Source organism: Pimephales promelas, chromosome 5 (assembly GCF_988280905.1).
Source record: "Pimephales promelas chromosome 5, fPimPro1.hap1.1, whole genome shotgun sequence".
Classification (NCBI taxonomy): Eukaryota; Metazoa; Chordata; class Actinopteri; order Cypriniformes; family Leuciscidae; genus Pimephales; species Pimephales promelas.
Genome location: NC_142773.1, coordinates 8903828 through 8921670, shown reverse-complemented (window position 1 = coordinate 8921670; position 17843 = coordinate 8903828). Strand labels below are relative to the sequence as shown.

Below are 17843 nucleotides of genomic sequence, written 5' to 3'. Positions count from 1 at the left end.
TTGCTTGAAACAGATAGATACAGATAGCTCAACAGATACATCACATTTATTAGCCAGTAGGCATGTGCAACTTTGGCAAAAGATTAAAGTAATGTCAAAAAAGTAAACAGTAAACACTAAAAGCCTCATATCTTCTAAAAATGTAATTATACATGATTTGTTTCTAAATTAAATTATACAAATATTATAATTAAACCAGTTTTTCCCTTTTTTCATTTAAGAATTATGTTTACGTTCAAAAACAGCCAGAATGGTTTTAAAATTCAGAAGAAGAAAAAATAATCTGAGTCATACGTAGTGCTATACTGCCCTCTTGTGTTCAATATCAGGTAGGCCTATTGTGTATATTCCCACCGGTTAATCAACGTGTGACTCCGCTGGGACTCGGGAACTTTTAAATCGCTTACTTAAAACCGAAAGTCAAAATACAGATATCCGCACAAGACATTAATGTTGTGGAGTAGAGCAAGCATTTTAAATAAATTCATATTAAGTAACTAAACAGAATGAACGTTCACTCTGTTCTGCTGGTTCCTCGCTGTTGGCGCGCACAGTTATGAATGCTTGTGCAGCCATGAGTTTTAGTTTAATTTTAAAATTAGCGCAATTTCGGGATTTGTATTATTTGAATTTATTTTTAAAAAACACAATGTTGAGTTTTATTGTAACACTTTTTAATCGCGCCCACGGTTATATTTTGTATATTATATATAATTATAATGTATTTCTGTATAAAATAATACTACAATAAAAAACACATTTGTGACCGACCTGATCCAGCAAAATTAGTCACAGTGACCCAAATTTAAAAATTGAGATTTTGATATTAATGGAAAGAGGACACTGTAAGCTTTCAAATGATACCTTGGTCATACCTTGAATGGTTGTAACGATATACAGATTTGAATTCTGGTCGTCTGCCCTTTTTTTTCCAATTGAAAACCTAAGAAAATCGCTTTTAAAGATTTTTTGCCCGTTTTTTTTTTTTTTTTTTTTTTGATATCTTTCAAAATCCATAGCATTTTAAGGGATAAACTATTTATTTTATATAGCTTAATTTGACCAAATAGATTAACATATATAAATGCAATTTAACGAGGCTGAAACTCAACTTATTTTTAATTTTTTTGAAATAAATAATTAAAAAGTCACTTTTACAAAAATGTTCTAAAATCAGAAAGATTAAAGAGGAGTCAGAGAGAAATTCAGTTTTCATACGGATTAGCCCACATAAGCAGAGAGCAGTCTGTTTTCTTTCATTTTGAATGGTTGTGTTTAAAAGTAGACATTTCAATATATATGTCTGTGAGGATAGCCTACCTTATACGCTGACTTTCGGTTCATGAGACAAGCTTCAGTTCACGTGCCGCGCGTCTCCGCGTCGTGATTAGGCCTAGCCTATTGTCTGCAATTTATTTCTTATTATTAAATCCTAGTAATTGGTTGATGAAACATTGATTTAAATTAAGATAATTATTTTAAAACGAAATTTACTTTAAAGAAAGGCTTTGTGCTTGCATGTTTAAGCTATGTGAAAGTTTTAGTGCTGCTTCCAGAGAACGGTCACGTTCGGATTGTTTTTCCTCATAAATGCGAACACGGAAAATAAAATAAAGATTTTATGTTCTGGAGAGAGTCAACCCTTCTTCATCGGGTGAGTATTACTTTTGGTTTGTGCAGTGTGGTTCACATAGGCCAATTTATTAAAATATTTAATTATCTGGGAATTGGATCTCCTCCATAATGCTGAAATTGCCCAATTTAAAAAAAAAATTAGTAATAATTTAAGTTTTGTGGTGTAAGTCTACGTATTTTATAATGTTAACTTCAAATAATACTAATAGTAATTTAAATATAGCTGCAAGCAGCAACACGGGGCCAAGCCCAGCAAGGCGCAGCAAGCAGACCAAGCACAGAGCCAGCACATCAAGTACAGCAGTGCAGCAGGCATTTAAGCACCAAGAGCAGTGCAGAGCCGCAAGAACAAAAACAGCACAAATTGAATACACATGTAAATGAAGCACAAACAGCAGTGCAGAGCAGGAAGGAATTGAAATGAAAACTTATTACACAATTTTAAAGTCGCCCCACGTGGGACTCGAACCCACAACCAGAGTGGTTCAGTATTGGAGATACATGGTTTAACATATTGCGCCACTCAGAGGTTGTGAATTTCAAAGCAGCAGGGGAGAGGCTTCAGTGTGAGAATGATTCACAAAAAAGTTCCATGACATGTTATCCAGATTAGCATGCTAAGCTAGCTCAGTTCTAATGTATCTTATGACTTGGTGCATCCAATCGTGGCAAAATGCATATCCTCTGATTCGACAGGACGCAGGGAATCAATAGATACCAATTTTATGATTTTGTGACAAACTGTTCACAAGTTACAGCTTCTGATCCATCTCTGGGTCAACCTTGTTCATTTTGCGACATCATAACTTTTTTTTTCCCCATATTGCAAAAAAAACGGGAACAGTACTTTTATGCGGCTCGGTCCGAAGATCATTTGTGTGCATGTTTGGAGAAAATTGTACAAAATTTGAAGGAGGAGTAGCGAAAAAACTGTTTCCCATTCGCTCCAATGTGGTGGCCAGTCACATTGTTCAAAAGTAACATATGAGATATCGTTGAAATTGACATAACCCAAGGAATATTTTGACATATAGAAATCAAATTTCAAGCAATATTAGCAAAAGTTATAAGCGTTTTTTCAAAAAACAATGATATCTCTGGAACAATAGGTGGCGCTGTTCCCAATTTTGGCATGGAACCTCAGAACATGCTTCCGATGAACCATACCAATTTCCGTTTCGATTGATCAAACTTTGGCCGAGATACAGCCTCTTAACCAATTTTGGGTGGACCTTGTTAAGTTTGCAAAAGCATAACTTTTGAAGAATGAAAAATAAAAAAAATCTGTTCAGTCATTTCTGTGCGGCTCAGTCTGATGATTATTTGAGCGCATGTTTGGACAAAATTGGACAAAATTTGAAGGAGGAGTAGCGAAAAAACTGAATACTGTACATTTCAAAATGGCCACTACTGTAATGGGCGAGGTCTTAATGTACGGTATTGGTTGTGATCAGCATGATGAGAGGAATCAGGTGTACTAAGTTTCATGTCTCTAGAGCAAAGGGTTCAAAAGTTATAACCATTTCAATGTTGAATTTTTGAACTGGTGGTGGCGCTATAGAGTTGGTCCTAGAGGGTCAAAAATTGGTCCAATTACTATTCATTAGCATCACTACAAGTGTGCCAAAATTCATCATTTTCCTATGTACGGTTCATAGGGCTGCCATAGACTTCCATTGGCGGAAGAATGAGCAAATTGTTATTTTGACAATAACAATTGCTATTAAAGCTGCAAGCAGCCTTTGCGGGGCCAAGCCCTGAAAGGGACCACAAGCAGAACAAGTACAACAAGCACATGTTCTTTCTCAGACAGACACCATGTGTAGAACTGAAACGACTTTTCCACCACTTAAGGCCACAGTACCTCTTGCGGTCTGGGCATGTGCCACACGGGATTCGAACCCACGACCGCAATGGTTCGGGATTCGTGACACGTGGTTTAGCAGCTTGCGCCACTCATAGGATATAAATTACAAAACTGCAGAGGAGAGGCTTCAGTATAAGAATAAACGCACAAAATTATGTTAACGTGATTAGCATGCTAAGCTAGCTCAATGCTAATATAGCTTATGGTCATCCTGTTAGCTGAAGAGCCCCATTAAAAAGAATGGCACCTGGTTAGCATGCTGAACAATTATTATGCTAAGCTAACTAGCATAAGGCAACAAACACAGGCTAGGTCAATTTTGGAGACGAATATCTCAAAAACGGTAACGAATATCAAAAATCTGTTCAGTCATTTCTGTGCGGCTCGGTCCAAAGATCATCTGACCAAATTTTGGAAAAATTTGAGCAAGATCTGAAGGAGGAGTAGCGAAAAAATGGTTTTTCATTTGCTCCAATATGGCGGACAGTCACTTTGTTGGAAAATGAAAAATGAGACATCGTTAGAATCGGTATAAGCCAAGGAACATATTGATATAAAGAAATTAAATTTTGAACTATATTTGCAAAAGTTATAAGCGTTTTTACAAAAAACCTTATAACTTTGTAACACTAGGTGGCGCTGTCATCAAACTTCTCATGTACCTTTGGGCCATGCTAATGATGATCCATACCAAATTTGGTGAAGAAATTTTAAAAAGTTTTAAAGATATTGCAAATTATGACAAAATTCAAAATGGCGGACACGAGGTACATCCCATCATGGCAAAATTGATATCCACGGATTCGGCGTGATCCAAGGAATCCATAGATACCACATTTATGATTTTCTGAAAAACTGTTCAAAAGTTATTGGCCAAAATAGCAATTTTGCATATCTCATGACCCCTAGGTGGCGCTATTCCCAACTTTGGTATGACACCTCAGAACATGCTTCTGATAAAGTGTATCGATTTCTGTTTCGATTGATCAAACTTTGGCCGAGATACAGCCTCTTAGCCATTTTTGGGTGGACCTCACTAAGTTTGCGACACCATAACTTTTGAAGAAAGACAACTAAAAAAAATCTGTTCAGTCATTTCTGTGCGGCTAAGTCTAAATATCATTTGACCAAATATTGGACAAAATTGAACAAATTTTGAAGGAGGAGTAGCAAAAAAACTGAATACTGTACTTTTCAAAATGGCGTCTACTGTAATGGGCGGAGTCTTAATGCATGACATTGGTTGTGATCAGCATGATGAGTGGAATCAGGTGTACTATGTTTCATGTCTCTAGACCAAAGGGTTCAAAAGTTACAACGATTTTAATGTTGAAATTTTGAACTGGTGGTGGCGCTATAGAGTTGGGGCTAGAGACTCAAAATTTGGCTCAATTACTTTTCATGATGATCTCTATAAGTGTGCCAAATTTCATCATTTTCCTACTTACGGTTCATAGGGCTGCCATAGACTTCCACCGGGAAGAATAATAATAATAATAATAATAATAATAATAATAATAAAACCAACAGATACAATAGGTGCCTCTGCACCTTCGGTGCTTGGCCCCTAAATATAGCTGCAAGCAGCAATGCAGGGGCCAAGCCCGGAAGCAGCAGCAACTCCGACATTTGGAAAAAAAAAACTGTTGGGTCAGTAGTACAAGTGAAAATAACCTCAAAATTAAGATTTTTTTAATATATAAATTTGCTGCATGTTATATTTTTGGAAGTCCTTTCTCAGACAGACACCATGTCTAGAACTGAAACAACTTTTCCACCACTTAAGGCCACAGTACCTCTTGCGGTCTGGGCATGTGCCACACAGGATTCGAACCCACGACCGCAATGGTTCGGGATTCGTGACACGTGGTTTAGCAGCTTGCGCCACACAGAAGACGCAAATAACTGAGCTGCAGAGGAGATCCTTCAGTATAAGAATAAGCACACAAAATCATGTTAACGCAATTAGCATGCTAAGCTAGCTCAATGCTAACGTAGCTAATGGTTATCCTGATAGCTGAAGAGCCGCATTCAAAAGAATTGCACCTGGTTAGCATGCTAATTAATTATTATGCTAAGCTAACTAGCATAAGTCAACAAACACAGGCTAGGTCAACTTTGGAGGCAAATATCTCTCAAACGATAGCGAATATCAAAAATCTGTTCAGTCATTTCTGTGCGGCTCGGTCCAAAGATTATCTGACAAAATTTTAAACAAATTCGAGCAAGATTTGCAGGAGGAGTAGCGAAAAAATGGTTTTTCATTTGCTCCAATATGGCGGACAGTCACATTGTTGGAAAATGAAAAATGAGACATCGGTGGAATCGTTATAAGCCAAGGAACATATTGATATGAAGAAATTACATTTTGAACAATATTTGCAAAAGTTATAAGCATCTTTACAAAAAACCTTATAACTTGGGAACACTAGGTGGCGCTGTGATAAAACTTCTCATGTACCTTCAGGGCATGCTAATGATGATCCATGCCCAATTTGGTCAAGAAATTTCAAAGAGGTTTAAAGATATTGCAAATTATGACAAAATTCAAAATGGCGGACACGAGGTATAGCCCATCATGGCAAAATCGATATCCACGGATTCGGCATGATCCAAAGAATCCATAGATACCACATTTATGATTTTCTGAAAAACTGTTCAAAAGTTATTAGCCAAAATAGCCATTTTTCATATCTCATGACCCGTAGGTGGCGCTATTCCCAACTTTGGTATGGAACCTCAGAACATGCTTCCGATGAAGCGTACCAATTTTCGTTTCGATTGATTCAATTTTGGCCGAGATACAGCCTCTTAGCCAATTTTGGTGGGACCTCATTAAGTTTGCGACACCATAACTTTTGAACAAAGATGAATAAAAAAAATCTGTTCAGTCATTTCTGTGCGGCTCAGTCCGAAGATCATTTGAGCAAATTTTGGACAGAATTGGACAAAATTTGAAGGAGGAGTAGGGAAAAAACTGAATACTGTACATTTCAAAATGGCCTCTACTGTAATGGGCGGGGTCTTAATGTAAGGTATTGGTTGTGATCAGCATGATGAGAGGAATCAGGTGTACTAAGTTTCATGTCTCTAGAGCAAAGGGTTCAAAAGTTATAACCATTTCAATGTTGAATTTTTGAACTGGTGGTGGCGCTATAGAGTTGGTCGTAGAGGGTCAAAAATTGGACCAATTACTAATAATTACCATCACTACAAGTGTGCCAAATTTCATCATTTTCCTACTTACGGTTCATAGGGCTGCCATAGACTTCCATTTACGGAATAATAATAATAATAAGAAAACTAACAGATACAATAGGGGCTATCCCCTTCGGGGCTTGGCCCCTAAATATAGCTGCAAGCAGCAACACGGGGCCAAGCCCAGCAAGGCGCAGCAAGCAGACCAAGCACAGAGCCAGCACATCAAGCACAGCAGTGCAGCAGGCATTTAAGCACCAAGAGCAGTGCAGAGCCGCAAGAACAAAAACAGCACAAATTGAATACACATGTAAATGAAGCACAGTGAGCATTTAAGCACAAACAGCAGTGCAGAGCAGGAAGGAATTGAAATGAAAACTTATTACACAATTTTAAAGTCGCCCCACGCGGGACTCGAACCCACAACCACAGTGGTTCAGTATTAGAGATACATGGTTTAACATATTGCGCCACTCAGAGGTTGTGAATTTCAAAGCAGCAGGGGAGAGGGTTCAGTGTGAGAATGATTCACAAAAAAGTTCCATGACATGTTATCCAGATTAGCATGCTAAGGTAGCTCAGTTCTAATGTATCTTATTACTTGGTGCATCCAATCGTGGCAAAATGCATATCCTCTGATTCGACAGGACGCAGGGAATCAATAGATACCAATTTTATGATTTTGTGACAAACTGTTCACAAGTTACAGCTTCTGATCCATCTCTGGGTCAACCTTGTTCATTTTGCGACATCATAACTTTTTTTTTCCCCATATTGCAAAAAAAACGGGAACAGTACTTTTATGCGGCTCGGTCCGAAGATCATTTGTGTGCATGTTTGGAGAAAATTGGACAAAATTTGAAGGAGGAGTAGCGAAAAAACTGTTTCCCATTCGCTCCAATAAGCTGGCCAGTCACATTGTTCAAAAGTAACATATGAGATATCGTTGAAATCGGCATAACCCAAGGAATATTTTGACATATAGAAATCAAATTTCAAGCAATATTAGCAAAAGTTATAAGCGTTTTTTCAAAAAACAATGATATCTCTGGAACAATAGGTGGCGCTGTTCCCAACTTTGGCATGGAACATCAGAACATGATTCCGATGAAGCATACCAATTTTCGTTTCGATTGATCAAACTTTGGTCGAGATACAGCCTCTTAACCAATTTTGGGTGGACCTTGTTAAGTTTGCAAAAGCATAACTTTTGAAGAATGAAAAATAAAAAAAATCTGTTCAGTCATTTCTGTGCGGCTCAGTCTGATGATCATTTGAGCGCATGTTTCGACAAAATTGGACAAAATTTGAAGGAGGAGTAGCGAAAAAACTGAATACTGTACATTTCAAAATAGCCACTACTGTAATGGGCGGGGTCTTAATGTAAGGTATTGGTTGTGATCAGCATGATGAGAGGAATCAGGTGTACTAAGTTTCATGTCTCTAGAGCAAAGGGTTCAAAAGTTATAACCATTTCAATGTTGAATTTTTGAACTGGTGGTGGCGCTATAGAGTTGGTCCTAGAGGGTCAAAAATTGGTCCAATTACTAATCATTAGCATCACTACAAGTGTGCCAAATTTCATCATTTTCCTACTTACGGTTCATAGGGCTGCCATAGACTTCCATTGGCGGAAGAATGAGCAAATTGTTATTTTGACAATAACAATTGCTACAAGAAATTATACATAAAAGCACTGCATGATGTTTGTGGCAGCTTCAGAGACCATTCTCACAATGCATGGAACAGATGGTGTACTAAGTTGAATTTTTCCAGATCAAAGGTTTCAAAAGTTATTTAAGTAATTTTTGGAAATGGTGGTGGCGCTATGGAGTTGGCCCTAAAGACTAAAAAATTGGTCCAATTACTATTCATTACAATCACTAGAAGTGTGCCAAATTTGAACATTTGAAAAAAACTGTTGTTTCAGTAGTACAAGCGAAAATAACCTCAAAATTATTATTTTTTTAATATAAAATTGCTGCATGTTATATTTTTTGGAATTCCTTTCTCAGACAGACACATGTCTAGAACTGAAACAACTTTTCCACCACTTAAGGCCACAGTACCTCTTGCGGTCTGGGCATGTGCCACACAGGATTCGAACCCACGACCGCAATGGTTCGGGATTTGTGACACGTGGTTTAGCAGCTTGCGCCACTCATAGGATGGAAATTACAAAACTGCAGAGGAGAGGCTTCAGTATAAGAATAAATGCACAAAAGCATGTTAACGTGATTAGCATGCTAAGCTAGCTCAATGCTAATATAGCTTATGGTCATCCTGTTAGCTGAAGAGCCCCATTAAAAAGAATGGCACCTGGTTAGCATGCTAAACAATTATTATGCTAAGCTAACTAGCATAAGGCAACAAACACAGGCTAGGTCAATTTTGGAGACAAATATCTCAAAAACGGTAATGAATATCAAAAATCTGTTCAGTCATTTCTGTGCGGCTCGGTCCAAAGATCATCTGACCAAATTTTGGAAAAATTTGAGCAAGATCTGAAGGAGGAGTAGCGAAAAAATGGTTTTTCATTTGCTCTAATATGGCGGACGGTCATTTTGTTGGAAAATGAAAAATGAGACATCGTTAGAATCGGTATAAGCCAAGGAACATATTGATATAAAGAAATTAAATTTTGAACTATATTTGCAAACGTTATAAGCGTTTTTACAAAAAACCTTATAACTTTGGAACACTAGGTGGCGCTGTCATCAAACTTCTCATGTACCTTTGGGCCATGCTAATGATGATCCATACCAAATTTGGTGAAGAAATTTTAAAAAGTTTTAAAGATATTGCAAATTATGACAAAATTCAAAATGGCGGACATGAGGTACATCCCATCATGGCAAAATCGATATCCACGGATTCGGCATGATCCAAGGAATCCATAGATACCACATTTATGATTTTCTGAAAAACTGTTCAAAAGTTATTGGCCAAAATAGCAATTTTGCATATCTCATGACCCCTAGGTGGCGCTATTCCCAACTTTGGTATGGATCCTCAGAACAAGCTTCCGATAAAGTGTATCGATTTCTGTTTCGATTGATCAAACTTTGGCCGAGATACAGCCTCTTAGCCAATTATGGGTGGACCTCATTAAGTTTGCGACACCATAACTTTTGAAGAAAGACAAATAAAAAAAATCTGTTCAGTCATTTCTGTGCGGCTAAGTCTAAATATCATTTGACCAAATATTGGACAAAACTGAACAAATTTTGAAGGAGGAGTAGCAAAAAAACTGAATACTGTACTTTTCAATATGGCGTCTACTGTAATGGGCGGAGTCTTAATGTATGACATTGGTTATGATCAGCATGATGAGTGGAATCAGGTGTACTATGTTTCATGTCTCTAGACCAAAGGGTTCAAAAGTTACAACGATTTTAATGTTGAAATTTTGAACTGGTGGTGGCGCTATAGAGTTGGGGCTAGAGACTCAAAATTTGGCTCAATTACTTTTCATGATGATCTCTATAAGTGTGCCAAATTTCATCATTTTCCTACTTACGGTTCATAGGGCTGCCATAGACTTCCACCGGGAAGAATAATAATAATAATAATAATAATAATAAAACCAACAGATACAATAGGTGCCTCTGCACCTTCGGTGCTTGGCCCCTAAAAACTAACAGATACAATAGGGGCTATCCCCTTCGGGGCTTGGCCCCTAAATATAGCTGCAAGCAGCAATGCAGGGGCCAAGCCCGGAAGCAGCAGCAACTCCGACATTTGGAAAAAAAAAACTGTTGGGTCAGTAGTACAAGTGAAAATAACCTCATAATTAAGATTTTTTTAATATATAAATTTGCTGCATGTTATATTTTTGGAAGTCCTTTCTCAGACAGACACCATGTCTAGAACTGAAACAACTTTTCCACCACTTAAGGCCACAGTACCTCTTGCGGTCTGGGCATGTGCCACACAGGATTCGAACCCACGACCGCAATGGTTCGGGATTCGTGACACGTGGTTTAGCAGCTTGCGCCACACAGAAGACGCAAATAACTGAGCTGCAGAGGAGATCCTTCAGTATAAGAATAAGCACACAAAATCATGTTAACGCAATTAGCATGCTAAGCTAGCTCAATGCTAACGTAGCTAATGGTTATCCTGATAGCTGAAGAGCCGCATTCAAAAGAATTGCACTTGGTTAGCATGCTAAACAATTATTATGCTAAGCTAACTAGCATAAGTCAACAAACACAGGCTAGGTCAACTTTGGAGGCAAATATCTCTCAAACGATAGCGAATATCAAAAATCTGTTCAGTCATTTCTGTGCGGCTCGGTCCAAAGATTATCTGACAAAATTTTAAACAAATTCGAGCAAGATTTGCAGGAGGAGTAGCGAAAAAATGGTTTTTCATTTGCTCCAATATGGCGGACAGTCACATTGTTGGAAAATGAAAAATGAGACATCGGTGGAATCGTTATAAGCCAAGGAACATATTGACATAAAGAAATTACATTTTGAACAATATTTGCAAAAGTTATAAGCGTCTTTACGAAAAACCTTATAACTTGGGAACACTAGGTGGCGCTGTGATAAAACTTCTCTTGTACCTTCAGGGCATGCTAATGATGATCCATGCCAAATTTGGTGAAGAAATGTCAAAGAGTTTTAAAGATATTACAAATTATGACAAAATTAAAAATGGCGGACACGAGGTATAGTCCATCATGGCAAAACAGATATCCACGGATTCGGCATGATCCAAGGAATCCATAGATACCACATTTATGATTTTCTGAAAAACTGTTCAAAAGTTATTGGCCAAAATAGCACTTTTGCATATCTCATGACCCGTAGGTGGCGCTATTCCCAACTTTGGTATGGAACCTCAGAACATGCTTCCGATGAAGCGTACCAATTTTCGTTTCGATTGATTCAATTTTGGCCGAGATACAGCCTCTTAGCCAATTTTGGGTGGACCTCGTTAAGTTTGCGACACCATAAATTTTGAACAAAGATGAATAAAAAAAATCTGTTCAGTCATTTCTGTGCGGCTCAGTCCGAAGATCATTTGAGCAAATTTTGGACAGAATTGAACAAAATTTGAAGGAGGAGTAGGGAAAAAACTGAATACTGTACATTTCAAAATGGCCACTACTGTAATGGGCGGGGTCTTAATGTACGGTATTGGTTGTAATCAGCATGATGAGAGGAATCAGGTGTACTAAGTTTCATGTCTCTAGAGCAAAGGGTTCAAAAGTTATAACCATTTCAATGTTGAATTTTTGAACTGGTGGTGGCGCTATAGAGTTTGTCCTAGAGGGTCAAAAATTGGACCAATTACTATTCATTAGCATCACTACAAGTGTGCCAAATTTCATCATTTTCCTACGTACGGTTCATAGGGCTGCCATAGACTTACATTGGCGGAAGAAGAATAATAAATATAGCTGCAAGCAGCAACACGGGGCCAAGCCCAGCAAGGCGCAGCAAGCAGACCAAGCACAGAGCCAGCACATCAAGTACAGCAGTGCAGCAGGCATTTAAGCACCAAGAGCAGTGCAGAGCCGCAAGAACAAAAACAGCACAAATTGAATACACATGTAAATGAAGCACAGTGAGCATTTAAGCACAAACAGCAGTGCAGAGCGGGAAGGAATTGAAATGAAAACTTATTACACAATTTTAAAGTCGCCCCACGTGGGACTCGAACCCACAACCAGAGTGGTTCAGTATTGGAGATACATGGTTTAGCATATTGTGCCACTCAGAGGTTGTGAATTTCAAAGCAGCGGGGGAGAGAGTTCAGTGTGAGAATGATTCACAAAAAAGTTCCATGACATGTTATCCAGATTAGCATGCTAAGCTAGCTCAGTTCTAATGTATCTTATTACTGGGTGCATCCAATCGTGGCAAAATGCATATCCTCTGATTCGACAGGACGCAGGGAATCAATAGATACCAATTTTATGATTTTGTGACAAACTGTTCACAAGTTACAGCTTCTGATCCATCTCTGGGTCAACCTTGTTCATTTTGCGACATCATAACTTTTTTTTCCCCATATTGCAAAAAAAACGGGAACAGTACTTTTATGCGGCTCGGTCCGAAGATCATTTGTGTGCATGTTTGGAGAAAATTGGACAAAATTTGAAGGAGGAGTAGCGAAAAAACTGTTTCCCATTCGCTCCAATATAGTGGCCAGTCACATTGTTCAAAAGTAACATATGAGATATCGTTGAAATCGGCGTAACCCAAGGAATATTTTGACATATAGAAATCAAATTTCAAGCAATATTAGCAAAAGTTATAAGCGTTTTTTCAAAAAACAATGATATCTCTGGAACAATAGGTGGCTCTGTTCCCAACTTTGGCATGGAACCTCAGAACATGCTTTCGATGAAGCATACCAATTTTCGTTTCGATTGATCAAACTTTGGCCGAGATACAGCCTCTTAACCAATTTTGGGTGGACCTTGTTAAGTTTGCAAAAGCATAACTTTTGAAGAATGAAAAAAAAAAATCTGTTCAGTCATTTCTGTGCGGCTCAGTCTGATGATCATTTGAGCGCATGTTTGGACAAAATTGGACAAAATTTGAAGGAGGAGTAGCGAAAAAACTGAATACTGTACATTTCAAAATGGCCACTACTGTAATGGGCGGGGTCTTAATGTAAGGTATTGGTTGTGATCAGCATGATGAGAGGAATCAGGTGTACTAAGTTTCATGTCTCTAGAGCAAAGGGTTCAAAAGTTATAACCATTTCAATGTTGAATTTTTGAACTGGTGGTGGCGCTATAGAGTTGGTCCTAGAGGGTCAAAAATTGGTCCAATTACTATTCATTAGCATCACTACAAGTGTGCCAAATTTCATCATTTTCCTATGTACGGTTCATAGGGCTGCCATAGACTTCCATTGGCGGAAGAATGAGCAAATTGTTATTTTGACAATAACAATTGCTAATATAGCTGCAAGCAGCAATGCAGGGGCCAAGCCCGGAAGCAGCAGCAACTCCGACATTTGGAAAAAAAAAACTGTTGGGTCAGTAGTACAAGTGAAAATAACCTCATAATTAAGATTTTTTTAATATATAAATGTGCTGCATGTTATATTTTTGGAAGTCCTTTCTCAGACAGACACCATGTCTAGAACTGAAACAACTTTTCCACCACTTAAGGCCACAGTACCTCTTGCGGTCTGGGCATGTGCCACACAGGATTCGAACCCACGACCGCAATGGTTCGGGATTCGTGACACGTGGTTTAGCAGCTTGCGCCACACAGAAGACGCAAATAACTGAGCTGCAGAGGAGATCCTTCAGTATAAGAATAAGCACACAAAATCATGTTAACGCAATTAGCATGCTAAGCTAGCTCAATGCTAACGTAGCTAATGGTTATCCTGATAGCTGAAGAGCCGCATTCAAAAGAATTGCACTTGGTTAGCATGCTAAACAATTATTATGCTAAGCTAACTAGCATAAGTCAACAAACACAGGCTAGGTCAACTTTGGAGGCAAATATCTCTCAAACGATAGCGAATATCAAAAATCTGTTCAGTCATTTCTGTGCGGCTCGGTCCAAAGATTATCTGACAAAATTTTAAACAAATTCGAGCAAGATTTGCAGGAGGAGTAGCGAAAAAATGTTTTTTCATTTGCTCCAATATGGCGGACAGTCACATTGTTGGAAAATGAAAAATGAGACATCGGTGGAATCGTTATAAGCCAAGGAACATATTGACATAAAGAAATTACATTTTGAACAATATTTGCAAAAGTTATAAGCGTCTTTACAAAAAACCTTATAACTTTGGAACACTAGGTGGCGCTGTGATAAAACTTCTCATGTACCTTCAGGGCATGCTAATGATGATCCATGCCAAATTTGGTGAAGAAATGTCAAAGAGTTTTAAAGATATTACAAATTATGACAAAATTCAAAATGGCGGACAGGAGGTATAGTCCATCATGGCAAAATCGATATCCACGGATTCGGCATGATCCAAGGAATCCATAGATACCACATTTATGATTTTCTGAAAAACTCTTCAAAAGTTATTGGCCAAAATAGCAATTTTTCATATCTCATGACCCGTAGGTGGCGCTATTCCCAACTTTGGTATGGAACCTCAGAACATGCTTCCGATGAAGCGTACCAATTTTCGTTTCGATTGATTCAATTTTGGCCGAGATACAGCCTCTTAACCAATTTTGGGTGGACCTCGTTAAGTTTGCGACACCATAACTTTTGAACAAAGATGAATAAAAAAAATCTGTTCAGTCATTTCTGTGCGGCTCAGTCCGAAGATCATTTGAGCAAATTTTGGACAGAATTGGGCAAAATTTGAAGGAGGAGTAGGGAAAAAACTGAATACTGTACATTTCAAAATGGCCTCTACTGTAATGGGCGGGGTCTTAATGTAAGGTATTGGTTGTGATCAGCATGATGAGAGGAATCAGGTGTACTAAGTTTCATGTCTCTAGAGCAAAGGGTTCAAAAGTTATAACCATTTCAATGTTGAATTTTTGAACTGGTGGTGGCGCTATAGAGTTGGTCCTAGAGGGTCAAAAATTGGACCAATTACTAATAATTACCATCACTACAAGTGTGCCAAATTTCAACATTTTCCTACTTACGGTTCATAGGGCTGCCATAGACTTCCATTGGCGGAAGAAGAATAATAATAATAATAATAATAATAAGAATACTAACAGATACAATAGGGGCTATCCCCTTCGGGGCTTGGCCCCTAATAATAAGAATACTAACAGATACAATAGGGGCTATCCCCTTCGGGGCTTGGCCCCTAAATATAGCTGCAAGCAGCAACACGGGGCCAAGCCCAGCAAGGCGCAGCAAGCAGACCAAGCACAGAGCCAGCACATCAAGTACAGCAGTGCAGCAGGCATTTAAGCACCAAGAGCAGTGCAGAGCCGCAAGAACAAAAACAGCACAAATTGAATACACGTGTAAATGAAGCACAGTGAGCATTTAAGCACAAACAGCAGTGCAGAGCAGGAAGGAATTGAAATGAAAACGTATTACACAATTTTAAAGTCGCCCCACGTGGGACTCAAACCCACAACCAGAGTGATTCAGTATTGGAGATACATGGTTTAACATATTGCACCACTCAGAGGTTGTGAATTTCAAAGCAGCAGGGGAGAGGGTTTAGTGTGAGAATGATTCACAAAAAAGTTCCATGACATGTTATCCAGATTAGCATGCTAAGCTAGCTCAATGGTAAATGTATCTTATGACTTGGTACATCCAATCCTGGCAAAATATCATCGGATTCGTCAGGACGCAGGGAATCGATAGATACCAATTTTATGATTTTGTGACAAACTGTTCACAAGTTACAGCATCTGATCCAACTCTGGGTCGAACTTGTTCATTTTGTGACACCATATCTTTTGAAGAAAGGTGAATAAAAAAAATCAAGGACAGTACTTTTATGCGGCTCAGTCTGAACACCATTTGAGTGCATGTTTGGAGAAAATTGGTCAAAATTTGAAGGAGGTCCCTTGCCCTCCTCTTCTGTCCCTTGCCATCTCCTCTTCCATCCCTTCCCTCTCCTCTTCCATCCCTTGCCCTCTCCTCTTCCGTCCCTTACTCTCTCCTCTTCTGTCCCTTGCGCTCCTCTTCCATCCCTTGCCGTCCTCTTCTGTCCCTTGCTGTCTCCTGTTCTTTCCCTTGCCCTCATCTTCCTTCCCTTGCCCTCCTCTTCCTTCCCCCTCCCTCCTCTTCCTTCCCCCTCCCTCCTCTTCCTTCCCCCGCCCTCCTCTTCCTTCCTCTACCCTCATCTTCCTTCCCCCGCCCTGTTCAGCGACCAGGTTTCACTTCGGCTCAGCATGTTTTGTTTAGATGAAAATGAACACAGTATGAACAAAATATATTTATTTATAATCCAAGAGGAAGGAAGATAGGTACAGCACTTACTTAGATAATAAAGGAAGTGAAATTATACAATGTTACATGCAAGTTTGTATAGTTGTCCAACGCGGGGCTCGAACTCACTATCTATGGGTCAGCTGTCTGTCACTCATCACGTTGCACCACTTGGCAGACATGGATCTATACAGCTGCCAAAAGAGAATAGTTTCAAGAGAGAATCAGGTCAAAATGAAGAATGTTGAAGAAAATCCAGAGCATATTGTATTTTAAAAGTTCTCATGTGGATAATAATGGACTTGAAATGACAACTTTATACATAATTTTAAAGTTGACCAAGACAGGACTCAAACCCACTATCTATGGGTCAGATATCTGTCACTCATCACATTGCGCCACTTGGCTGACATGCTTCCACAGATCTGCCAAAATTCAATAGTTTGAAGCGAGACTAAAAATGAAGAATTTTGAAGACAATGCAGAGCATATTATATTTAAAAGTTTGATTAAATCATCTAAAATTGGGCAGATTACTACTTATTGCCATTACATGTGTGCCAATTTTTCTACTTGTGGTTCATAGGGCTGCCACTGACAAATATTCTGGGTGAAGAAGATAAATTAATTTGATGTAAAAGCACTGCATGTTGTATGTGAAAACTTCAGATGTGATTGTTCTTAGGCACAATGCCTGGAACAGATGCAAATTCCACATCTTTTCCTGCCACAGCATCTCATGCGGTCTGGACACATGTTACACTGAGTGGTGAACCCACGCCGCTAAGCATCGTGATCGGAGGTGTAACACGTTGAGCTAATCACTGACTCTTCTCACAGGGGGTGTGAAGGAGCAGGAAATCTCCCTCGCCATCCGTTGTCCTCACCTGCCCTCCCCTCCCACTTTTTTTTGACTGTCCACAGGTGTTCCTTGTTTAGCTATAAGGCCTTGTCCTATATAGCCCTATAGGTTACAATTATCTTTTAAAATGGTTTAGCTGTAAATGCTGTTTGGTGAGTCCATGTCAAGTTAAATCAGAGTGTCTTTTGAAGTTCACATTATTTTCAGTTTAAAATGCATTGATTGATTTCACTTTAAATAAAACTGGACTTGGCTTATTTAGATCACCTTGAATGGAATTACAAATATGCATGTTTTGAAAGGTGAGCAGAAGGTTGTCACTCTTACTGTAGCAAAGCAGGACAAGTTACCTCAGTAGCCATTTAAATTGTCTGCATTATGCACACCGAACTGGTTTTAATGCTAAGCACTTCAGTATTTAAGA

The 17843-nt window shown here is 38.8% G+C and overlaps 1 protein-coding gene across 1 annotated transcript in view; it reads right to left on the bottom strand.

Annotated features, from left to right (window-relative positions):
• Positions 1-17843, bottom strand: part of LOC120467255 (serine/threonine-protein kinase pim-2-like) — a 340979-nt gene that overhangs the window by 70885 nt on the left and 252251 nt on the right. The gene's annotated exons all lie outside the window — the stretch shown is intronic.